This window comes from Choloepus didactylus, chromosome 18 (assembly GCF_015220235.1).
Source record: "Choloepus didactylus isolate mChoDid1 chromosome 18, mChoDid1.pri, whole genome shotgun sequence".
Classification (NCBI taxonomy): domain Eukaryota; kingdom Metazoa; phylum Chordata; class Mammalia; order Pilosa; family Megalonychidae; genus Choloepus; species Choloepus didactylus.
In genome coordinates this window covers 39,593,841-39,621,459 of record NC_051324.1, presented here as the reverse complement: position 1 = coordinate 39,621,459, position 27,619 = coordinate 39,593,841, and the positions used below count along the sequence as shown (strand labels likewise).

General features: G+C 37.6%; 1 protein-coding gene and 1 pseudogene across 4 annotated transcripts in view; both read left to right on the top strand.

Annotated features, from left to right (window-relative positions):
- The window catches only part of ANKFN1 (ankyrin repeat and fibronectin type III domain containing 1), a 389,228-nt gene that overhangs the window by 270,599 nt on the left and 91,010 nt on the right, over window positions 1-27,619 (top strand). The window lies entirely within an intron of this gene.
- LOC119513775 lies at window positions 23,454-24,898 on the top strand (annotated as a pseudogene).

Genomic DNA, 27,619 nt, shown 5'->3' with positions numbered 1-27,619 from the left:
AAGGATCAGTGAACTGGAAGACAGGTCATTAGAATTCATACACACAAAAGAACAGATGGTGAAAAAAATGGAAAAATATGAGCAGGGTCTTAGGGAGCTGAGTGACAACATGAAACGCACAAATATACGTGTTATGGGTATCCCAGAAGGAGAAGAGAGGGGAAAAGGGGCAGAAAGAGTAATAGAAGACATATTCACTGAAAATTTCCCAACTCTTATAAAAGACAGAAAATTAGAGATTCAAGAAGTACAACATACCCCAAATAGAATAGATCCCAATAGACCTACTCCAAGACACTTACTGGTCAGATTGTCCAATGTCAAAGACAAACAGAGGATTCTGAAAGCAGCAAGAGAAAAACAATCCATCACATACAAGGGAAGGTCAATAAGATTATGTACAGATTTCTCTGCAGAAACCATGGAGGCAAGAAGACAGTGGCATGATATATTTAAGATACTGAAAGAGAAAAACTGCCAACCAAGAATTCTATATCCAGCAAAACTTTCCTTCAAAAATGAGGGAGAGATTAAAACATTTTCAGACAAACAGACACTGAGAGAGTTTGTGAATAAAAGACCGGCACTACAAGAACTACTAAAGGGAGTGCTACAGGCTGATAGGAAAAGACAGGAGAGAGAGAGCTGGAGAAGAGTGCAGAAATGAAGATTATCAGGAAAGATAAAAGGAGAGGAAAAAATAAGATATGACATATAAATTCCAAAAAACAAAATGGTAGTAGAAAGTACTGCCCTTACAGTAATAACACTAAATGTAAATGGATTAAACTCCCCAATAAAAAGACACAGACTGACAGAATGGATTAAAAAACAGGACCCATCTATATGCTGTCTACAAGAGACTCACTTTAGACACAAGGACAAACATAGACTGAAAGTGAAAGGTTGGAAAAAGATATTTCATGCAAACAACAACCAGAAAAAAAGTGGGAGTAGCTATATTAATATCAGACAAGTTAGACTTCAAAAGTGAAACAATTGAAAGAGACAAACAAGGACACTATATATTAATAAAAGGGTCAATTCATCAAGAAAACATAACAGTCATAAATATTTATGCACCAAACCAGAATGCCCCAAAATTCATGAGGCAAACACTGCGATCAGTGAAAGGAGAAATAGATACCTCTACAATAATAGTTGGAGACTTCAATACACCACTCTCATCAATGGATAGAACATCTAGACAGAGGGTCACTAAAGAAACAGAGATGTTGAATTGTATGATAAATGAACTAGACTTGACAGACATTTATAGAACACTACATCCAACAACAGCAGGATACACTTTTTTCTCAAGTGCTCATGGAACATTCTCTAGGATAGACCACATGCTGGGTCACAAAGCAAGTCTCAACAAATTTAAAAATATTGATATTATACAAAACACTTTCTCAGACCACAATGGAATGAAGTTGGAAATAAATAAAAGGCAGAAGGTCATAAAATTCACAAACATATGGAGGCTAAACAACACCCTCTTAGAAAACCAGTGGGTAAAGGAAGAAATTACAAGAGAAATTAGTAAATACCTCGAGGCAAATGACAATGAAAATACAACTTATCAAAACTTATGGGATGCAGCAAAGGCGGTGCTGAGAGGGAAATTTATTGCCCTAAATGCCTATATTAAAAGAGAATAGAGAGCAAAAATTGAAGAGTTAACTGCTCACCTGGAGGAATTAGAGAAAGAACAGCAAACTAACCCCAAAGCAAGCAGAAGGGAAGAAATAACAAAGATTAGAGCAGAAATAAATGCAATTGAGAACAGGAAAACAATAGAGAGAATCAACAAAACCAGAAGTTGGTTCTTTGAGAAAATCAATAAAATCGATGGACCATTGGCCAGGCTAACAAAAAAAAAGAGAGAGCAGATGCAAATAAATGCAATCAGAAATGGGAAAGGAAATATAACTACCGACCCTGCAGAAATTAAGGAGATAATGAGAAGATACTATGAGCAACTATATGCTAATAAACTAGACAACTTAGATGAAATGGACAACTTCCTAGAAAAGCATAAACAACCAACATTAACTCAAGAAGAAATAGATGACCTCAACAAACCAATCACAAGTAAAGAGATTGAGTCAGTCATCAAAAAACTCCCAAAAAGGAAAAGCCCAGGACCAGATGGTTTCACATGTGAATTCTACCAAGCATTCAAGAACAAATTAGTACCAATCCTGCTCAATCTCTTCAAAAAAATTGAAGAAGAGGGAAAGCTACCTAACTCTTTTCTTTGAAGCCATCATCACCCTAATACCAAAACCAGGCAAAGATACTACAAAAAAAGAAAATTATAGACCAATTTCTTTAATGAATATAGATGCAAAAATCCTCAACAAAATACTTGCAAATCGAATCCAGCAGCACATTAAAAGAATTATACACCACGACCAGGTGGGATTTATTCCAGGTATGCAAGGCTGGTTCAACACAAGAAAATCAATTAATGTAATACACCACATCAATAACTCAAAGCAGAAGAACCACATGATCATCTCGATTGATGCAGAAAAGGCATTTGACAAAATTCAACATCCTTTCCTGATGAAAACACTTCAAAGGATAGGAATAGAAGGGAACTTTTTCAATATGATAAAGGCAATATATGAAAAACCCACAGCTAACATCACTCTCAATGGGGAGAGACTGAAAGCTTTTCCTCTAAGATCAGGAACAAGACAGGGATGCCCACTATCGCCATTGTTATTCAACATTGTGCTGGAAGTTCTACCTAGAGCAATTAGGCAAGAAAAAGAAATAAAAGGCATCCAAATTGGAGAGGAAGAAGTAAAACTTTCACTATTTGCAGATGACATGATTCTATATGTAGGAAATCCAGAAAAATCTACAGCAAAGCTACTAGAACTAGTCAATGAATACAGCAAAGTAGCAGGCTACAAGATCAACATGCAAAAATCTGTAGTGTTCCTATACACAAGTAATGTGCAACAAGAGAGGAAATCAAGAAAAAAATCCCATTTACAATAGCAACCAAAAGAATCAAGTATTTAGGAATAAACTTAACCAAGGACACAAAAGACCTTTACATAGAAAACTATAAGAAACTGCAAAAAGAAATTGAACAAGACCTGAAAAAAATGGAAGAACATACCATGTTCATGGATTGGAAGACTAAATATAGTTAAGATGGCAATTTTACTTAAACTGATTTACAGATTCAATGCAATACCAATTCAAATCCCAACAACTTACTTTACAGAAATAGAAAAACCAATAACTAAATTTATTTGGAAGGGTAAGGTGCCCCGAATAGCCAAAAATGTCTTGAGAAAGAGGAATGAAGTGGGAGGTCTCACACTACCTGACTTTGAAGCATATTACAAAGCTACAGTGCTCAAAACAGCATGGTACTGGCATAAGGACAGATATACTGATCAATGGAATCGAATTGAGTGTTCAGAAGTAGACCCTTACATCTATGGACAACTGATCTTTGATAAGGCAGTGAAGCCGAAGCAACTGGGAAAGAACAGCCTGTTCAATAAATGGTGTTTGGAGAACTGGATATCCATTTCCAAAAGAATGAAAGAGGATGTCCATCTCACACCTTATACCAAAATTAACTCAAAGTGGATCAAAGACCTAAACATTAGCACCAAGACCATAAAACTCTTAGAAGAAAATGTAGGGCAATATCTCAAAGATCTTGTGAAAGGAGATGGTTTCTTAGACCTTAAACCCAAGGCACGAGCAACCAAAGAACAAATAGACAAATGGGATCTCCTCAAAATTAAACACTTTTGTACATCAAAGGACTTTGTCAGAAAAGTCAAAAGGCAACCTACACGATTGATGATGATATTTGGAAACCACAGATCAGATAAGGGTTTAATATCCTGAATATATAAAGGAATCCTGCATCTCAATAACAGAAAGACAAACAATCCAATTAAAAAATGGGCAAAAGACATGAACAGACATTTTTCTGAAGAGGAAATACAAATGGCTCAAAAGCATATGAAAAAATGCTCAACTTCACTGGCTATTAAGGAAATGTAAATCAAAACCACAATGAGATATCATCTCACACCTACCAGAATGGCCATTATCCAAAAAACAGAAAATGACAAGTGCTGGAGCGGATGTGGAGAAAGAGGCACACTTATTCATTGTTGGTGGGAATGTAGAATGGTGCAACCACTCTGGAAGACAGTATGGAGGTTCCTCAGGAAGCTAAATATAGATCTGCCATATGACCCAGCTATTCCATTGCTGGGTATATACTCAGAGGAACTGAAACTTAAGACACAAACAGGCATTTGTAAACCAATGTTTATTGCAGCATTATTCACAATTGCCAAGAGATGGAAACAGCCCAAATGTCCATCAAAGGACGAGTGGATAAACAAACTGTGGTATATACACATGATGGAATATTATGCAGCTGTAAGACAGAACAAAGACATGGATCATGTAATAATGTGGATGAACCTTGAGGACATTATGTTGAGTGAAGTTAGCCAGAAACAAAAGGACAGATTCTGTATGGTCTCACTAATATGAACAGACATTAATGAACAAACTTTGGGAGTTAAACGCTGACAACACAGGTGACCAGGAGATAGAAAGAGGGCAGAGATCAGCCATTTGATGCTGAAGGACTACAGAATGTTTAGGATTGATTGCATAGATCCAGAAATAGATAGCATAATACTGTGTGATGGTAGCACAGTATTGTAAGTACACTGAACAAAGATGTCTGTGAGTAAAGCTGAAAGAGGTGGGATAGGAGAATGTATGACACCAGAGGTAAAGATAGATGATGAAGACTGGGACTGTATAACATGGCAAAAACTGGAGTGGCCAATGACTGTTACTGAATATACAAATATAAAAATGTTTTTGCATGTGGGAAAGCAAATGAATGTCAACCATGTAGAAATTTGAAAAAGGAATGGTATTCAGGAAAAAACATAATCAAAGCAAACTGGAGTCTATGGTCAACAGTAACATTGTAATATACCTCCATTAAATGTAACAAAGGCAATATGCCAATGCTAAATGTATATGAGAGGGGGATATAGGGGAGCAATATGGGATTCTTGGTAGTGGTGTTATTTGCTGTCCTTAGTAGTATATTGTATTGTATGACATGTTATTTTTCTTTTTATCATTTTTTCTTATTGCTAAAAAAAAAAAAAAAACAATTTTTCTTATAGTAATCAGTATGTTCAAGTGCTGATTGCAGTGATAAATGTACAACTTTATGATGATACCATGAACAACTGATTGTACACTGTGGATAAATGTATGGTATGTGAATATAACTCTATAAAATTGTAGGAAAATAAATATATAGGAGTAAAAGTGTTGGAGAAGACATGGTGAGAGGGATGATGCCTCACCAATATGGACTAACTACAATGTGTAAACTCAGAATTGAATCTCAGAACATAGCCTAACGTGGACACAATAATTGTAATAGTCCCTAGATTGTAAGCTCTTACAGCAGTTAACTCTATCCCTGAATTGTAAGGCCTATCTCTAAACTTTGAGATGCTGATCCCCTAGTGTATAACCTGATTGGTCTCTGGAACAATGCATATCTCTGAGACACCTGAAACTCAGAGCTAGAGCTCGGCAGATATGAATGTCAGTATTAGTGCATACAGCCACTGTCAAAAAAAAAAAAAAAAAAAAGCTGAAAAAGAGCCCAGACTTCAATTAGTGATATGAATGAAGCAGGTCTGGTTAAGACCAGGGCAAGCCAGGCCAAAGGATAAAGGATGAAACTGATGGTGTTTTAAAACTTCAACTTTCGTATGAGACCAAGGGAATAGATATCTATTTGGTACAGGATCTAAATTTTCTAAACGGTACAACTCTACAGTCGATTTGTTCAAACACCAGAATTGCATGGAACTTTGAATAGGAAGTGAGATATGGTAGGTTAGTATAGGCTGGATTGAAATAGTGACACATCCTAGAGTAATTTGGGCAGATAATAAAAAATATATTTACAGCCTCACCCTCCCCAGCCCCGAGGATCTGGGGGAAGGTGCGGATATGTTGGACATCCTCACCTGGACTGGTGTTGATGTTGTCACAAACATTGGGACTGGCGGTTTGATGTGCTGAGCCCTTGAGCATGGGACTTGCCCTTATGAAGCTCATTACCACAAAGGAGAGTCTAAAGTTGTATGTAATGGTGCCTAAGAGTCTCCCCCTGAGTACCTCTTTGTTGCTCAGATGTGGCCCTCTCTCTCTCTAACTGAGCCATCTCGACAGGTGAACTCACTGCCCTCCCCCCTACATGGGATCCGACTCCCAGGGGTGTAAATCTCCCTGGCAACGCAAAGTATGACTCCCGAGGATGAATGTGGACCCAGCATCGTGGGACTGAGAGTATCTTCTTGACCAAAAGGGGGATGCAAAATGAGACGAAATAGTTTCAGTGGCTGAGAGATTCCAAATGGAGTCGAGAGGTCACTCTGGTGGACATTCTTATGCACTATATAGATAACACCTCTTAGGCTTTAATGTATTGGAATAGCTAGAAGTAAATACCTGAAACTACCAAACTCCAAGCCAGCAGTCTGGACTCCTGAAGACAATTATATAATAATGTAGATTACAAGGGGTGACAGTGTGATTGTGAAGACCTTGTGGATCACACCCTCTTTATCTAGTGTATGGATGAGTGGAGGAATAGGGATAAAAACTAAAGGACAAATGGGGTGGGATGAGGGGATGATTTGGGTGTTCTTTTTTCACTTTTATTTTTTATTCTTGTTCTGGTTCTTTCTGATGTAAGGAAAATGTTCAGAGATAGATTGTGGTGATGAACGCATAACTATGTTATCATACTGTGGACAGTGGATTGTATATCATGGATGATTGTATGGTGTGTGAGTATATTTCAATAAAACTGAATTTAATTTAAAAAAAAGTAAAAAAAAAAAAAAAAAGAGGTCACTCTGGTGGACATTCTTACGCACTACATAGATAACACTTTTTAGGTTTTAATGTATTGGAATAGCTAGAAGTAAATACCTGAAACTACCAAACTCCAACCCAGTAGCCTTGACTCTTGAAGACGATTGTATAACAGCGTAGTTTACAAGGGGTGACAGTGTGATTGTGAAAACCTTGTGGATCACACTCTCTTTATCCAGTATATGGATGGATGAGTAGAAAAATGGGGACAAAACCTAAATGAAAAATAAGGTGGGATGGGAGGGATGATTTGAGTGTTCTTTTTCTTTTTCTTTTTTATTCTTATTCTGATTCTTTCTGGTATAAGGAAAATGTTCAAAAATAGACTGGGGTGATGAATGCACCACTATATGATGGTACTGTGAACAGTTGATTGTAGACCATGGATGACTGTATGGTATGTGAATATATCTCAATAAAACAGATTTAAAAAAAAAAAAAAAAAAAACACTGGAAACCTATGGCAGGGAGGGCAAATCTGGGAAACAGGCAGATAGCAGACAAGGAGTCTCTGTGTAACTGTTTATACCTTTTGGTTTTCGAACCATCTGGATGGATCTATTCAAAACATTACATTTAATAAAAGGATCAAATAAAAAATAAATTTCACATGATAGAAACAAAGTGAGGCACAGAAAAAGATATATCAGACAGAAGACTAACATGAAGGGGTACACTTTAAGCAAAAGGTAAGAGCATTGAAAAAGGCAAAACCAAGTAGAGAAAAGCTTTTCATTTCATGCCCAAGAGAAAAAAAAATGCTCAGAAGATGCACCTGAAAGAAAAGAAACAGAAAACAAAATTTTCTGGAAATTTCCAGTATTTTTCCTGTATTGACAAATAGGAGAGAACAATGCAGTAAGCCAAAGTGGGGAAATTATTTCAAATCTTTCAGGGAGAAAGAAAAAACATCTGCTGCTATAATTTCTGCCACCGTAGGGGGTGAATTTCATGGAGCAGTCTCCCATACCAAACAAAATAATAAATTTCTCCAAAGGAGTCTTTTGTAGTGCTTATTTAAGCTATCAGGAAAGTGAAGAGTCTTGAATGACAAGGGTGTTTACATATTTAATTTTCATGTAACATTAGAACCATAAAAGCTCTCTCTTTAAGATGGGGAACATGTGACACATGCAGTTAATTTCCACATTAAATTATTGAATGAAAAATACACACATTATCCATTGCGACTGCAGGATTAGGTCAGGTCAAATTTTATTGCTTTTGGCCAAGGGCTTTTGTAAGACTTACAAGGCAAAGAGCAGGTACAGTGTGATCTTTAGTATAAGTTATAGAGTTAGAATGAGGTTCTGAGTGGGAAAATACTTCGCATTTCAGAGGTAATTTCATGAAAGTCATCATGCAACTAGCACATCACTGTGTTGATTTAACTGGAACTTTATAAGATCACTTTAGCTCTGGTTTCTAAAACTGCAAAGTTTCATGTATCTGCCTGACAATAAATCACAAACCTTTTTTAGATTGATCTGTAATGGATGCTAATTTGAATTACTCCCAAGAAGTTTCTGGCTTGGGACCAGAAAAATATAGCAAGGGAAAAAAAGGAGAGAAAATGTGGATGATTCTCTAGCTCAGGGGTTCCATGCATACATGTTTGATGGGCTAAAGGTGTCTAGGAGTATCTACCTTCAAACCTGGATGTGGGCATGAAACCTGGGATTCATTATTCTATCAGAGTAAAGAAAATGTGTATGTGATTTTTAAAAAAACAGCCTACCAAATGGGCATTTTGAATAGTGCTATCCCTTGATTGGTTTATGAGAGAAATGTACTTAGAAGTAGTAGCAGCAATAGTAGGATATATTTATTGAGCTCATATTATGTTCCAGGCTAAATGTTTTATGTGGATCCAGCAGGAATAGTCTCTTATTATCTTAGTGGTGGAGGAAGTAGTGGAGCAAGAGAACAGATTCTTAGTTTTCAAAAACTACATGCAACTCAATAGATTTTGTGAAAAAGAAACCATGGAAGGGTCAGATATACTAAGAATTAGATTGTTGTATTAGTGAAAGCTTTCCTTTCTGCTACCTACTTCAAAAGTGTTTGTTCCAGATAAAATAGTAAGAGTCTACAATGTTGACATCTTTCCTAGTTACTAAGATAGCCAGCTCTTAAAAGATCAGCATAGTCACTTCAGCAGAGATGGTTAAATTGATACCCCCCCCCAAAAAAAAAAAAAAAAAAAACAACACTCCTTTTAAACTGGGTTTGACTAGAGGAATTAAAAATGACCAATAGGTGGGGATCAGGAGGAAGTCATGAAACCATGTTACTTAGAAACACAAATGAGATTGTTTCAAGTCTTCATCACACAATTTGCTTATCCAGCCCATGAGATTCCAAAGGAGCAGTAATCTTAAAATCTCATCCATTTACAGAAAGATGAGGTATACATTCTTTCCCCTATTCCTGCTGCTAACTACAACTAAAAGTACTGATGCTATATATAAAACAAACATAAGAAAATTCTAAAAGATAAAGAAAACAAGACAGATTGGCTAGAGACTTTGGGACCCTAGAAAAACATAGTATTGCGTTTCCTGGTTTTTCTTTTTGCTTCATGTATTCCAGACATGGAGCCAAAGAAGCCGGCAACCCAAAAATGCCCATGGGCCCAGACAAAAAGTCCCCCAAAATCCTGCTGTCTCTAGTTGAAGGACCAGGAAAGGAGAAGCCTGGCAAGCCAGAAAACTTTTAGATAATAACATTCCCACTTCTACCCTGTAGTAGGGAGGACCCACACATACCCAGGGGTCAGTGGAGGCTGAGTGAGGAACCTGGATATCTACCTCTACCTGGCAGTTACAAGGTGGCAGCACTTCCCCTGCTGGAGCTGTGCCAGAGAAAGCCAGCTAAAACGGAAGTTTAAAGAAGATCCATATTCTCATTTAAAAAAAAAAAAATTGCCAGGTTCAATTAAAATCTCTTGTAAAAGCAAGAACCAGGAAGGTCTGAAACTGAAAGAAAATAATCAAGATACCAACACCAGGGTAACAGAGATGTTGGAATTTTCTGACAGAGTTTAAAGCAACCATAATAAAAGCACTTCAGCAGGCAATAACAAACATGCTTTAGATAAATTAAAAAATAAAAAGCCTCAGCAAAGAAATAAAAGATCTAAAAAGAACCAAATACAAATTTTTAAACTGAAAAATACAGTAACCGAAATAAAAAGCTCAATGGATATGCTCGACAACAGATGAAGGTACAGAGGAAAGAATCATCAGTAAATTGGAAGATAGAAAAATAGAAATTACCCAATCTGAAAAACAGAGAAAAAAATATATTGAAAAAAATAAACAGAGCCTTATTGACCTGTGGAAAGATAACAAAATATCTAACATTCATGTCATCAGAGAGAAAAGAAAGAGAGTGGTGCTAAAAAAAAAAAAAAAAAAGTATTCAAAGAATAATGGCTGAAAACTTCCCAATATTTGCAAAAGATAGAAACTTATAGATAGAAGAAGCTGAGCAACCCCCAAGAAGGATTAAACAAAAGAAATCCACACAAAAACACATCACAGTCAGACTTTGAAAAATCAAACATAAAGTAAAAATTCTGAAATAAGCAAAAAAGAAATGACACCTTACTTATAGGGGAAAACCAGTGACAACAGATTTCCTGTCAGAAACCATGCAGGTCAGAAAGTAACAGCACAGCAGTTTCCAAATGCTGAAAGACAAGAACAGTCAACTCAGAACACTATACCCCACAAAAATATCCCTCAGGTATGAAGAGGAAATTCAAGATATTCTCAGATAAAGGAAAACTAAGAGAATTTATCACCAGAAGACTTACCCTCCAAGAATACTTAAGAAATTTCTCTAAGCAGGAAAAACCTTGGAACATCAGGAAGGAAGAAGCAACACAGTAAGAAGAAATATGGGTAACTACAATAGACTTTCCCTTTCTGCTTGAGTTTTCTAAACTCTGACAGATGAAGCAAAAATTATAACACTTTTATGTTGTTCTAAATGTATGTGGAGAAAATATTTAAGATAATTCTATTAAAAACAGGGAAGTGTACAGAGACATAAGGGGAGGGAAGATGTCTACATTTCACTTAAATTGGTAATAAAATTACACAAGTAGGATGTGATAATTTATGTATATATTATGCAATACCTAGAGCAACCATTAAAAAGATATACTTAGGAATATACTCAAACACTACAGCTAAATCAAAATGGAATTAGAATAAATATTCTTGTAACTCACAAGAAGGCTGGAAAAAGAATATAGAGAAATGAAAAACAGAACAAACAGAAAAATACAAATAAATGGAGACTTATAAGCTCTAACATAACAATTACATTAAATGTATATGATCTAAATACTTCAATTAAAACACAGAGATTGGCAGCATTGATTTAAAAACATGGTTCAACATGGCCCAACTCACTTCAAATGTAATGATACAGCAGTTTGAAAGTAAAAACATTGAAAAAGATATATCATGAAAACAGTAATCAACAGAAAGCAGAAGAGGCTGTATTTATATCAGAAAGAGTAGACTTCAGAGCAAAGAAAATTACTTCAGTGAGAGAGGAATATTATATATTGATAAAACAGTCAATGCATAAAAAAACATAATAGTCCTTTGCTAAGAAAGAGAGCTGCAAACATGTGAGGCAAAAATTGACAGAACTGAAAGGAGTAATAGAAAAATCACAATTACAGTTGGAAACTTCAACACCCCTCTCTCAACAATTGATAGAATTGGACAGAAAATAGACAGGTGTGTAGGAGAACTCAACAACACCATCTACCAACAGGATCTAATCGATATTTACAGAACATTCACCCAACATCAATGGAAGACACATCTTTTCAAGTGCCTACAAAACATATAACAAGGTCAATCATATCTTGGGTCATAAAACAAACCTCAGCTTAAAATAATTGAAATAAATAAGTAAATCTACAGCTATTTAAAAAAAAAAAAAAAGAGGATGAAAAGACAAACTGCAGATAGAGAGGAAATATTTGCATACCACTTATCCCTCAAAGGACTGGTATTCAGAATATATAAAAACTCTCAAAACTCAACAGTAAATAAACTAGCACTCCAGTTAGAAAATAGGAAAAATAAATGAAATAACATTTCTCCAAAAAGGATATAAAAATAAGTGCATAAAATGATCTTCAACATTATTAGCTGTTAAGGAAATGAAAATTAGACCATGATAAGATATCACTAAAACTATATCAGAAATGGTAAAAATTAAAAAGAGTGACAACATCAAATGCTGGTGAGGATGTGGAGGAACTGAAGAATCAATCACTCATACATGCAGGGGCAGGGGTGGGGGGTGTTACGTAAAATGATACAATCACTCTGGAAAAGAGTCTGGTAGTTTCTTTAAAAACTAAACATGGAGTTACCATATATCCCAGCACCTGCACTCCAGGGCATTTATCCCAGAGAAAGGAAAATTTATGTTCACACAAAACCTGTACATGAATCTTTATTACAGTTTTATTCATAATAGTTCAAAACTTCAAACAATTCTGATATCATTCCATGGAAGACTCAATCCCATGGAATACTCCTCAGCAATAAAAAGGAACAAACTATTGATGCCCACAAAAACCTGGATGAATTATGCTGACTGGAAAAAAAAAAAAAAGCCAATCCCAAAAGGTTATGTTTTTTATTATTTCATTTATATAATATTCTTGATTGAAAAAATTATAGAAATAGAGAACAGATGAGGGATTGTCAGTGGTAAGAAGGCAGTGGCCAGAGGGTGGTTGGTGCAGCTATCAAAGGGCAACATGAGGTATCTTTGTGATAATGCAAATGTGCTGTATCTTCACTGTATCATTGTTTATATCTGAATTGTGTCTTTGTATTACTTTTGCAATATGTTGCAAAATATTGCAAAAACTGTGTGTTATTTCCAGATGTTATCATAGGGAGAAACTGAGTAAAGGGTATAGGGGATCTCTCTGTATTATTTCTTACAACTCCATGTGAATCCACAATTAACTTAAAATTAAAAGTTTAATTAAACAAAAAATGTTAAAAAGTAAAACATTAAAAAATATCTCAATCAGAATCCCTGTCTTGCTCACCATATAGCCTTGATTGGAAAGGTCTTGGAATGTGGCTTGCAGGAAGTATTAAAGCCTCCATAATTAATTATTAATTATCTAGTTATCATCTACCTTTAAAATAGATAAACAATAATTCCTCTTAAATAAGGAATGGCTTCATAGTCATAGTTAGAATTCTCTATAGGATAATGTTGAATGAAAAATGTACAATGTAATTTGAATTAAATTATGGCTACAATGATGTAAAAATTCTGGGGGGTGTTATTTATATGGAGAGCATGACAGAGAAAGAGGGGGGTAGGACAGAAAAAAAAATTTAATTTGGGGGGGTGGCTGATCACAAGTAAATATTTTCATTTTATTTTTGTGTCTGTTTATGCTACCATTATGTTACTTATTTTTAAAATAAATATTGTCTTCAAAGCTATAGAAAAAGTCCAAGAATGGGGATTTCTACAAGTAATGATTATAAAACTATTTTGAGAATGCCTAAAATTTTAGAGGTTTACATGGGGAGAAGAATTTATTTTAAAGTCCCATTAATTTAGTGGCATCTAAATAAGCCCTGATGGTTGACTGCTCTATCATGAGAAGAGCCTTGCAGAAGTTAACCATCTTTTTTAAATGAGATTCAGTCTTCATGACCCTAGATGTTCCACTTAAACCAAGAGATCCCAGATAATTAAATCATGGTCTTAATACTCTTAGTATGTCTATTTTTTTCCCCTAAAACATGTTTAATAGAAGAAAATAGGTGCACCAGCAATCACTCTTCCTTTTCCAGTTCCTCTATGTATTAGCTGTGTGACCTTGAGCAAGTTACTTAATCCCTATGTCCTCAGTTCCTTCTGTAAAATAGGAATACAATGTTTCTTCTATTTTCAGAGCCACAAAATGGATGGGCAGAGCCCTAAATAATACATATATTTAAAAAATAACTTGGAGTACAGTAAACATTAAACAGGAAGAAAAGTCAGGCCAGTTTGGGGAGTTGAAGCACTAAATGACAGATTTTCCATTCTCTTTGCCCTGGAGCAACTCCTTATTATAACCCAGAGTCTACCAGGATTCTCAAAAGTCCATGCTCTTACCTTTCTCCAAGAAATTAGATCTTAAGTTAATTTTGTCCACCCAGGAGGATGAGCACTTCCTAGAGTTTTCATCTTTCCTATATAACTGTTTCCTTGAATCAGAATACATTCTGCTTGCTTTGTTAGTCAAGGGGAGGGACCCAATTTCTTGTAAATTCTGCTTAAGATGTTATCAATTGGATAGTTTCAACTACCCAACAGAAATAGTTTGCCAATTTCCGTTTTCACTTCAGTCAGGGAGAGCTCTTCCTTGAGGCCAAATGTTATGTTAAATGACCCAAAGCATCTTGACCTGCTATCCTTAATTTTTTATCTTGAATCTGTCCCAGAATTGGGAGAGGGAAGGATGCCAAGATCAGTGTCTACTGGAGACTAGAATCTGGATTACAGCCATCTCCTGAACCCAGAGACAAATGCCCCAACATCCCGCAGACTTCCTCACCACTGCCTGCTTGTCCTAAATTGATCATCGGGATGGAGTTAATACATGACTTCATTCTTTCCAGGCAGAAGTAGACACAACAGAAAAATAAGCCAATAATGCTGTTATTTAATGGTGCTTATCAACTCAGCATTATGATTAAGAGTTCAGGTTTTAGAGACTATCAGATGTAAATTTCAGTCCTCGCCATGCCACTTACTGATTATGTGGGCAACTTAGTCAAGCCAATTAATTGTTTTACTACATCTATTAAAGTAACATCTATTAAAATGACAAAATAAAAAATTACAGAAATATTTAATATGAAAAGTAAACCGTTCCCTACCTAAAATTTCAATTTTCACCCCAGGATAACCACAGTTGAGGGCTTGATGTATATTCTTCTGGTATTCTTTTCAATGAATAAATTAAAATAAAAAAATATTTTTCTCAAAAAGTAAAAATAGTTTGCCAAAACTTCCTTGGTATTTCCAAGTATAGTTATTTTATCATAATTTATTAAATGGCTTCTAGAAGTATCCTTTTAAATGGTACTTACCTTTATTTTCTCATAACTTTATTCTTCCAAGTTTAAATAGTTGATTCTGTTTGACACCATAGTGGTAAATTCTTTGCTATTTGGTAAGGAATTAACAAAGCTAAAGAATGTGGTTTGTGTTTGGTTTGATGTTCTTTGAGATCAGAGGATAAAGATTTGGCCTTATAGATCTTTTGCTCATTTTGTTTGATCTTATTCTGGAAAATCAAAACCCAGGAAAAATTTAGAAAGTAATTGAGATTCATAAAAGTCTTAAAAGATGACCCTTTGTTTTAAAAGCATTAAGAGGAATGTGAAGTGATAAAAGGGTAAAGTAAGAAATAAAAAACATAAAAAATACAAAGGTATAAAATTAATTTTAGAAAAGAATTTTACTTAAAATAGTGATGTCATAAGATCTAAAAAGCAAGACAAAATCATAAAGTACTGAAGTCCACATAAACCATGTATAATAAACAATAAAAGAAAACCCAGAATCCTGGACTTTAAGGACCAGAGAAGAGCCAAGACCATCTGGTGCAATCTATTCATTTAAAACTGAGAAAACTAAGACCCAGAAAGGTCACTTGCTCAAAGTCACAAAACTACTTGGCAGAGCTAGGACAAAATCCCAAAACCCCTAACTCCCAAATCACAATTATTTCCCCTATGCCGTACAGCTTCTCAAGTAAAAATCACCAGAAACCACAGAGAAACCCAAAGCCTAAACTAAGAACTTTAGGGGTTAACGCACCTTGCCCAGGATCTGAGCAATTTGTAGAATGAGGTGACAATTCTTGAGTTTGCAGAAGGCGAGAATTCTCAACAAGAGGGGCTTGGTCCAATTCTGATCTCCCTGGGATTAGCGTTAACATGCCAAGAGCTCTTAGGCCCTTGCCGCTTCTGCTGGCCTCAGAGGTTCACACCTCAGCCCTCAGATCCCTGCATTTTTAACAGGGGTACATCATGGGAACACACCAGGTCAGAACATCCAGGCAGTTAATGGGAGTATCCCACTGGCTTTCCTCTCTGTGACCCTGGCCATGATTTAAGAAGCACAAATTCAGTGGTCTGATTTTGCTTTTGATATGGATTCCCTGTAGGTATCACCAAGCTTTATATGGAGATAACTACAGAGGTCCATTCTCCTTTAGCATGCACACAATCTTTTCACAACCTGGCCCCAGTGTACTCTTCCAGCCTTATCTCCCACCACTCCTCATCTTTCATTCTATAGTCAAAACCACAGAACAGCTCACCTTTGCTTGGACTCATCATAATCTTATGCCTCTATGCCTTTTCACATGTTGTTCCCTCTGCATGGGATGCCATTCCACCTTCTCTACATCTACAGATGAGTGGATGGATGGAGTGAGGGAATGCATGAATATGATATAATTTTAGGGACCACTAGAAAAATATTGCTGTCTTAAAGCAGCTTCAGCTCCCATTCAAAAAGGTAAAACTAAACCTCTACTGTTTGCATAGACAGTCTCAGCTTCCCTGTTATAGGGAACCCAAGGCTATCCGTATAATAGTACTCTAGCTCCCTTGCATCCTGATATGCTTTCTTTAGTACAAGAGGTGAAGTTGTACCCAGGGTGCAGGTAATTGTGCATTACCCTGGATACATCTATGGGAATGCAGCACATATAGGTACCCATCATCCATATGGATGCAGCGGAGGAAAAGAGCTTGGAAACCCTGTAATATAAACTAATATCTTATGTTACTTCTTCTGACTTCTGCTTTTAAAATGAAAATCCTTTTGGAAGAAAACCAAATAAGTAATTAAAGTACATAGATTAAAATAAAATAGTCTTGGGGTGTGACTTTATGCTAATAGCCATCACTCATACTTTGATGTAAAGTAATTTATCATTAGATGTGTCTATAGTTTTTTATTAGAAGTTTAATTTTCCCCTGTGACAGCTGGGATAAGAGTGTTTATGATGAGAGAAGTCAGAGAGGTGATTTTGGAAGCTTGACACAGTGGCACAAGATAATAGGCTTAGTTAGAGGAACAGGGCATCTCAGTGAGGCATATGTAAGCCCTGGCTTCCCAATGAAGGCCAGGATAGGAGAGAGACCCAGAAAAGGGGCATCAGAATGTCTGAAGGACAACTAACAGGTTCACAATCTTTGTCCCCTCTTTCATTTGGTGCACTTTCAATGATTGGGGCACAATACCAAGAAAATGGCACTCATTCTCAAGAACATTGGTTCTAAACCACTTTGGGATCTCTCCCCCTTTGAGAACCTCAAAAAATGCATCTGTACACATGCCCAATATATTTTGTCTATAATTTCAGACCTTCACAGACACCCCGAAACTAAACTTTAGACTTCATAGAGTCTATCAACTCTAGATTAAAGACCTTGTGAATGCTGAATATTTGCAGACCCTTCCAAAGTTTGTCAAATATTTTCCATATTATTATCTCATCTGATAACAACCCAATTAGACAGGTACCCTCTCATTTTACTCATGAGTAAACATAACGTCACCCTGATTTGTCAAAATATAGTATATATTTATATATACATTGAAAATATCTGGAAGGAGAGTTAAGAACTAGTGTCACCAGTTGCCTGTGGGGAGCAAACTAAATGGTAAAATATCTGTTTGTAGTGTTTGCATTTTCCATATGTGATGTCACTTATTTTTTCTAAAGGAATATGTCAGATCTGCTACTTTCAAATTTGCATTTTTACCCCTCTGAATAGGAACAATTATGGGAGCACTTGAAAAATCGGATATTTCCAGTGTCTTCTTTTACACAAATTCATATGTTACTTTTAAATCATTTCTCTCCTAATACTACTCAGATAATTCATGGATAAATTATATATTTTAAAAGCAGATTTTTTTCAGCATGGTCAGATTGTGCCTTGCTAATACATGGTAGTTATATTTGTAGCAATTAAATAATGTTTCGTTAGGTTTCCTTGGCCCTTTAATTGCAAGTGGGTTTTCAGTAGGCTTATTGGAATATGCAGTTTATGCCAGACTTTTTGATATAATAAATACTTAAGTTAATTTCCATTTGTTTATTCTCCACTCCCAGGCAGCATTTAGCCAACCAACCTCTCCTCATACACACACACACACATTTTCAGTTTTTTCTTATTTTTGTATGTTACTAAAATGTTTAGAGAATTAAATGATCAGTATCCATTATTTGAAAATGCTCAAAAAAATAATAAATACCTGAAGACTGAGATGTTCATGACTTTTCTATTTTTAGGCTTAAAAAATAAAAATAATTGGTAAGGACATGTGAAACCAGATGAGTATGATGAACACCTGGATGTGAGACACTGCTATTCAAAATGATTTGAAAGAAATTATTGAACACTGACAATTAACATAATCCAAACTCTCTATTCCAGCCCTGACCCAACTCCAGTAGGTTTTGAAATTTCGATTAAGAAATGGGAGGGTCTATTCCATAAAGGGGACAGTCAAAGCACCATAGCTGTATTAGCCTCTAACTGGGCTCTGGCTCTTGCTGGAGATCAGGACAGGTCCAGTGAAGTGGATGTAAACATGCTCAGCCTCCCAACAGGTCTTCTGTGAGGGGAGAAGACCATGTGCTGGATCTGGAACTGTACTTATGCAGGTTCCCAGGGTACCAGCCCAGTCCCAGGAGGATGAGAGCAACAGAGGATTCATGCATCCAAGCTCTCTGGGTTCAGTGAGGCTGCAGTCAGATGATGGGATTCAGCATTTGTCAACACCATCCAGCAGTTTCTCTGGGGAGATTTATCTTAGTGACTGAGTTGAAGTCAAAGAGAGATGTGTAGAAAGGTCATGTTCTCAGGTATACCAGAATTTCACAGGAAATCTGTTATCTGAATGCACAATGGTGGTGGTGAATGAGCTAGACAGACCACCCAAATATTATAAATCAGAGGTGCTACAGAAAACAAAGAGGTCCTGGCTTGGTGGCACATAGGCATGTGATATCAATAGGAATTGAAGTCAGAGGCTGTGCAGTTGGTTGTGATGCTGGCACCTACGGGTGTTGGGAAAGCCACCAAAACACTGAGAATCAGCATCTTTATTTGAAAATAGGAGTAAGAGCTTGCCTAGCAGAATTTGTTGGATTTAAATTTTGCCAGTGACCCTCCTAACACCAACACCAATCATCAAACTAAAACATGAACTGATCATGTCATTCCCTGCTCGTAAACCTTCACTGGCTCCCCACAACATCCGGACTAAATCCTCAGCATGGCGTTGAAGGTCCTTCACACGTCAGCCTATCCTTCAGCTCCCACACCCTGCTTTCCTCTTGTGCAAAACATCACTCTTTTACCTGATCATTCCAAACTCTTCCAGCCCTCAGTCTTCTCCCTGGACTGTCCTTCTTCTTGTGATAAAACCCTAGTCAATCTTCAAAACGCAGAGCAAATGTTACCTTCCCTTATCCCATTCCCACTCTCCACTTGGCTGATGCTTGGGCCTTCAACAGCACTTTGTTCATGTGCCTGCTACAGCTCACAGTGCATCTGACCATAAGCACCTGGCTATTTCTCATCTGCCTGCTGGTTGGCAAGGGCAAAGATGACGTCTCATTCATGCTTAGACCCCGGCACCCAGCACCGTGCCTTCCGATCTTAGAGATACCAAAAACAAACAAACAAACAAAAATACTGGCTTCATATGAGTAAGTGTGAATATATGAAGTTGTTTTAAAATTGGAAATTGTCATTAAAAGGTAGGAATTACTATTGTTGAATGCAAAGAGCCTGAGCAATAAGAATTTGGTCCTAGAGTTTTGCGCTTGAAGGAATTGGAATCACAACCCTTTTGCCCAGGGCCCTGCAGGGGAGTGGGTGGGTGCACCAGGGGGCAGACCTGCTGGGGTTACAATGCAGAATGCATTACACCTTTGTTGTGGGTTCAAGCTGGCCCGTAGAACTCTCCCTTCATCTGATGACTAATTGAAGATTCAGAGGGTCCTGGACCTTTCCTTAGGCTTCCTCAAAATCAAAACTTAGGAATCGGTGTATCTCTATGACTCCTTCTCTGCAGCTACTGTTCTCCTCACCTTCAAGTACATGCTGAAGTTTCATTAAAACTGTGGGGGGTGGGGGTTAGAGGCACTGGATTTTGAGCCCAGACAGACCTGGGTTCAAATTCAGATCCTCCCATTCATTCCCGGTGTAGGGCCTTGGACAGTACATTCCCAGTGTAGACCTTGCCACCTCACCTCCAAAATGAGGAACATGGATAACAGGATGTTATAAAAATCAAATGAGAAAATATGTGGAAGAGGGTACTGCAAGTTGAAACATTATGGAACTATAAGATATTATTTCCATAATGAGAAGGTGGCAAATGACCAGCCGTAGTCGCACCTTCCTTTATTACTTCTTCCCCGTATTCTCTCTCCTGGATTCCTCCCAGAGGAACCAAAGGCTGCATGTACATTTGATGGACTTGGGTCTGCTTTTGCCTAGAGGAGCGTTGCTCCAATCCCTAATAAGGTGATCGACTTTTCTTCTCTGCAAAGGGAGAACTTGGCAGGGGGTGGCAGGGGGTGGGGGGGTCAGTTTCCGCAGCCCCTATGGAAACAATTTCTTTGATCTCTTGCCACTAACTGAGTGTTGTTTTGAAAGTTTTTAAGGATGAAAGCATCCCCCCAAAAACCTACTGTCAAAGGGGATTTCAGCTCACCTCAAATCCAACCAACTCCGAGGTTTTGAATGTGCAAAATTGAGATGGCGACAGCTACATAAATATTAAATGAGTAATGAGAGGTCAATGTTTTTATTAGTGTTTGCAATTGAACTTTGAGTAAAGCTGAGACCAGTTACGTACACCTGGACAGGGAGCATGGTTTTTGATATGACCACGATATTTGATTTGGAAATTTTTAAGTATACAGTGTTGCTAATAGCTCTTAGTGTTAAAAAAAAAAAAAAAAAAAGTTACACTCCAGTATTTGCTATTTCCTATGAGAGTATGCAATGCCAAATATTTGGGTTTATATAAAAATTTGGCTTACAAATGCTTCAATGAATAGGAGAAGCTGTCTCTTGGTGGGTAACAGGAAGTCAGGCAGTTTCCTTCTCACAAAGAGTGAAGATAATGCTGGTCCTGAGCTGGTATCACGTCTTGCATGGACGATGGCGCCAACATCTTTCTGGTCTGCCTGACCACAGCCTTGCATCTCTCCAATTTTTCTTCCAAAAGCTACAAGACTGATCTCTCTAAATATGAATTTGATCATATAATGGCTTGATTTTTCAATGGCTCTCGCCTTCAGAATAACACTGACACTTCCTAGCATGACTTCGAGTTCCTGCCTCCTTGTCCAGTCTTATCCCTGGTTCAAGTCACACTCTCATCCCACCTCATGTCTTCTCCTGTATCCTGTAATTGCCTTGCAATTCCGTGACCACACCATGATTCTGTGCCTTTGCACACGCAGCATCCTATGCTTAGACTGCCTTTAACCACTTGCTTCTCCTGGCAGGTGACTGCACATCGTTCAGGACTCTGCTAGAGACCAACTAGCCCAGGAAGCCATTGCTAACCACCCCCTCCCCAGTCTGTTTAAGGATCCCCCACCCTGAGTTAGCCTCTATCATAGCCTTCATCATATCATAGCATAATCATTTATTGACTTCTCTGTCTCTACTATTGGACTGTAATTTTCTTGAGGGCAAGGACTAGGCTATAGTCATATTTGCAACCCCAACACTCTACAGTGTCTGGTCCCTAGTAGGAGATTAGTAGAAGTCTGATAATCAACCAGCCAATCAACACTAGATTTGAAGTTGGATTTGACTTCTTATCCCAAAAATGACAGCAATTAGTTTGGTGACTTTGGACCCAAATCTCTCTAGATACCTGTTTCCTCAGCTGAAAAATAGTAGTATTGGAATAATAGGTACAAAATTTAATAACTCAAATATTATTATTTATTGAGAACTAGTTGTGTATATTTCCCTCTGGTAAGTCCATATAATTCTCCTTCTGTCTGTGGTCCAATACCTCACTCCCCAGATTTAAATATTGCCAATGGCTTTCCTGTCCAGCCTTGGTTATCTTAGAATAGATAAAAGACTTTCCAAAATCTGAAGAGCTCCTTTCCTCCAACTTCCTCCCACCTATTTTGAAGGTTTGCAAAAATAGACGTCTTATTTTTCCATTTTTACTGTGAATGTGGCATAGTCTTCCTTATTAACTATCCTATTTAATTTAACTCATTCATTTAAGAAATCTTTTTTGGTCACCTACTATATGCCAGTTGCTCACGTGGGACCAAGATAAAAGACAAACAGATGAGCTGGAAAATACTCAACATTAAACATTGTATGTCCAAGCTACCATTCGTGTTTTATGAATGTTGAAAATTTAAAGATGCAACATGTAAGTAGAAATACAGAAACCAAAGGCAACACATAAAATAGAGATAACTATAGCACTACCCCAGGAAAAAGAAATTAGGTCCTTCAAATAGCTCCAGCAAGGATATACATTGTATACTGTGTTGTTTACAATTTTTTTATAGGGATCTGAGCAGGGGGGAGGGTGGGGAATGCACATATGTTGCTTACAATATTAAGGGTTTTATTTGGAGTCTGTAAACCCCCAAGAAAATAACTCCCATGTGGATATCTTGAGGCTTGTGCCCAGAACATCAGCCAGTCCGATCATCCATACAGAAGCAGAAGCTGAGCTGGGAATGGAAAACAAGGCTCTTTTTCTCTTCAAGAAGCTATATAAGGAGTTGTTCAGAAAATATTTCTTATTAAATCAATGGATAAAGGAGGAATAGATTCCATAAGGTGAAAGTGGAAAAGGATAAATAAAGTTATCAGAGTCCTGAATGATAAAATATTTGGCAGTGTAGATGCTATCAAGACATGACTGAGCTACCTGGTGACAAATTTAGAACGTTATACTGAGACTCAGTTTACAGGGCCTGTCGGGGGTCTTCATGGTAAACTTCTTAAGAAAGTCACAGATGAATACCCTAAAACATCCCCATAGGGAGCCCCAGCCTCTGCTGATCCAGTGCCTACTTTGTGCCAGGCACTTTACACGTGCTACACAGTATTCACTAGGAACATATGAGGTCATATTCATATTATCTTCCTTTTGCAAATGGGGAAACTAAGGATGCCAAAAGTTAAGGAACACACTCAAGCTCACCGATTGTTATTGAAATTATGAGACTATCATTCAAATGGAAGCATTATAGTTCTTCAGAGCCATTATGATCCCAAAAGGAAAGGAGAATGATAAAGATACACTGGCTGAGGTTTTTTGAGGTGCATCAAAGTGTTCCAAACTGTGGCTTACCTTGAAGTACCATGGCGTGGATTAAAAGGAAATTTGGTGAGCAGGCTCCATCTAAACGACTCTCTAGGGAAGCTATGTGAAATTATTTAAAAGAGCGAGGGGATCAAACAGTACTTATTCTTCATGCAGAAGTTGCACAGAAGTCATATGGAAATGAAAAAAGGTTTTTTGCCCTCCTCTTTGTGTATCTTATGGGCAGTGAATGGAAGAAAAAAAAGAACAAATGGAACGCACTGGTTGTTCTGAACAAGAATCTCAACCATGTGCATTTATCGGAATAGGAAATAGTGACCAAGAAATACAGCAGCTGAACTTAGAAGGAAAGAACTGTTGCACAGCCAAAACATTGTACATATCTGATTCAGACAAGAGAAAGCACTTCATGTTGTCTATGAAGTTGTTCTATGGTAACAGTGATGACATTGGTGTGTTCCTCAGCAAGTGGATAAAAGTTGTCTCCAAATCTTCCAAAAAGAAGGAGTCATTGAAAAACGCTGACTTGTGCATTGCATCAGGAACAAAGCTGGCTCTGTTTAATCAACTCAGATCCCAGACAGTTAGTACCATATACTTGCACGCAGAAGGAGGCAATTTCCATGCCAGTTCACAGCAGTGGGGAACATTTTACATCCATCTCTTGGATGATGATGAATCAGAAGGAGAAGAATTCACAGTACATGATGGCTATACCCATTATGGTTCAGTTACTAGCATGGCACTCCCAAGGTTGATAATTAGGAAAGTTGATAAGCAGACTGCATTACTGGATGCAGATGATCCTGTGTCACAACTCCATGAATGTGCATTTTACCTTAAGGATAGAGAAAGAATGTATTTGTGCCTTTCTCAAGAAAGAAAAGTCCAGTTTCAGGCCACTCCATGCCCAAAAGAACCAAATAAAGAGATAATAAATGATGGTGCTTCCTGGACGATCATTAGTACAGATAAGGCAGAGTGTACGTTTTTCAAGGGAATGGGTCCTGTCCTTGCCCCCGTCATACCTGTGCCTGTCATAGAAAGCCTTCAGTCAAATGGCAGTGGGGATGTAGCAATGCTTGAACTTACAGGACAGAATTTCACTCCAAATTTATGAGTGTGGTTTAAGGATGTAGAAGCTGAAACTATGTACAGATGTGGAGAGTATGCTCTGTGTTGTCCAGACATTTTTGCATTCCGAGAAGGTTGGAGATGGGTATGGCAGCCAGTCCAAGTTCCAGTAACTTTGGTCTGTAGTGATGGAATCATTTATTCCACCAGACTTACCTTTACCTATACACCAGGGCCGCGCCCACACTGCAGTGCAGCCAGAGCAATCCTTCAAGCCAATTCAAGCCAAGTGGCCCCAGATGAGTCAAACACAAACAGCAAGGGAAGTTACACAAATGTCAGCACGAATTCAACCAGTGTCACATCATCTACAGCAACAGTGGTGTCCCAACCACCGTCTTTTTGCTAGGACTTAAACTGACTTGAGTGCTGCAAAAAGTTTACAAGGGAAAAAAAAAGGAAAGGAAAAAGATTTAAAAAAAAAAAAAAAAAAAAGTTGTGTAGGGCTTCTTCTTGCCTTGATGGGAAAAATCTAAAGATTGGATTTTTCAAGATCAGTAAGGCACCCTGTTGAGTAATTTACAGTAGAATGTGAAAACAAATACCAAGGAAAGACCCCCAAACAAGACATTTCCCTTGGTGAGACACAGAGAGAGCGGGACTGTGGCTGGCTGCTCCCAAGGTGGTCTAGTTCTTTCTTTCTTATTTATTTATTTATAATTATCCCCCTAAATTCCTTTAGATCCTGAGGAACTGCTCCTGCTTAAGAGTTGTTTCTTCTCAGATTCTCTAGGCTATCTCTCAGCTTGGTCTCCAGCCAGAGGAGAAAGAAACAGGTGAAAAAAGTTCCAAGCCTTATCTGAGCCCTCGGGAGGGCTCAGAATAGGCTATTGAAGGGGGGAGGAGGAGGAAGGCTTGGCACCGTTAAGGTTACATAACATGAAACTAGCTCAAATTAGGTGCCAGCAATTTACACCAGTCTTCTGTAACTATTTACATTGCTGTTTATTTTTTTAAAAAATCAGTACTTACCTTGGCCACCGCAACCACGTGCAGCTGACATGCAAATACAGAACACCTTCTTGAGACTCACAGGCCCCAGCATCAGTACAATGCCCTGTTCTGCTCAGGGATCACTGCCCCCACCCTCTCTCCCTCTTGAAACCACAACAAGGAAATCACAGTATTGGAGACAACCCCGACCCTTGCAGAACCAGTAGCCCCTGCCTTCGCTTCACGCAGCAGAAATCGAGTGTTGCAAAGACTTCCTGCAAGCTTTTCACAATCTGGACTTTCTGTAGCCAAAAAGACCTCCATGTGGCTGCAAGTCCATTTATCACTTTATTCCCATATGGACTTGAAAGGCAGACAATACAGACAGGGGTTCAAATCCAGACTCCATGTTAATCATCTGTGTGGCCTCGAGCTGGTTATTTTAAAACTTTGATCCTCAGTTTCCTCATCTGTAAAATGAGAAAAATATTACCTACCATACAGGATCATCATGAGGATTAAAGGAAATATTTATAAGTATGGTGCCTCAACAAATATTGATATATTCTCCCAGCATACTTCAAAGATCACTGAGTATTAGCTTCCTGTAAACCATTATCTGTTTTTATTTTAATTCAGGGTTTTCTTTTTACCTTTTATATTTTGTAACATTATGCATACATCATATCTTAAAAGGTAATCCATAACCTTTTTTAAAAAAAATGGAACACTTGTCTTAGGAAAACTGACAACCCCACACTTTGCCAATGGTTCTTTCCCATTATCAGAAAACACCTGACCTAGCTCTGATTAACTAGAAATACACTTCATTTGGGCATGTAATGTTCCCGTCACCACTGTGCTCTGGGAACTATTCTGGAATCCATGGCCCCTCCTTAAAATGTTCTCTCAAACAGTGGAGGGTAGGTGAGGCAAAAGCAAAAAAAAAGATGCCATGCATGACACTGTTTCTTGGGGTCCAGCTGACAAATGTTTTCTCACCTTACCTTAGGAGGAGGGAGGAGCAACTGCCATTTCATTCTTTCAACAGCTGTTTTTTGGAACTCTTACTCCGTACAAGGGAACTATTTATGTTGATTGTCCTGAGAAAATGAGTCAGACTCAGGGTCTGCTCTGAAGAACTTAAGGGAAGATAAAATGTTCATTTGTTTACTTACAATCTTTTTGAAGGCCTACAATGTGCAGTCCCTGCTCTAGGCTCCAGGGATACAGGGGGCAGGGGGGAGGGGGGTGGTAAAGAAGACAAGTTCATTGAGCTCTCATTTTCTTGAGTAAACAAGTAAACTAATAAATAAATAAGACAATTTCAGATAGTGATAAGTGGTTAGAATAAAATAAAATAGGATAATGTGTTAGAATAAGAGGCATGAATGAGCTCAGTAGAAATAACTTGGTAAATGAGTTAGAGAAACAGAAAGTGCAGATAAAGCAAAATGGGTAAAAAGGAGAATGAAGAAGAGGGGGTTTCAAAGAAGTAGGTAGGAGCCAGATCATGACTCCTCCTAGACCAGGGGGCAGGAAACTTTTCCTGTAAAGCGTCAGATAATAGGCTTTGTAGATCATATGGTCTCTGTTGCAATTATTCAGTTCTGTCTTTGAGACAATAAGTAAATGAATGAGCAAGACTGTGTTCCAGTAGAATTTTATTTATGGGCACCGAAATTTGAATTTCACCTAATTTTCACATGTCACAAAATATTTATTCTTCTTTTGATTTTTTTTTTCAATGTAAAAACCATTCTTAGCTCACAGGCTGTACAAAACAGGTGGTAGGCCAGACTTGGCCTGCAGTTTGTAGCTGGCTGACCCCTGTTGTAGACCGTGTTAAGAAGTTTGGATTTTATCCCAAATGCAATGGGGAGCCATTAAAAGGTATCTGTGTTGGAAAGTATTACAGTTTATGGTTTGGAAAGATCATTCTAGCCTCTGTGGACTGTGAAAGTATGAAAACAAGCAGAGAGACTAGTTCAGTTGTGAAAATATCATAGGAGTACAGGTATGAAATGATTGTGGCTTGGATTAGGGTAAGAGTAAGGGAGTTAAAAAAAAATAAAAAGGAGACAGACTTGAAATATATTGTACAAATAGAGTTGAAAAAACATGTACATAAATCATT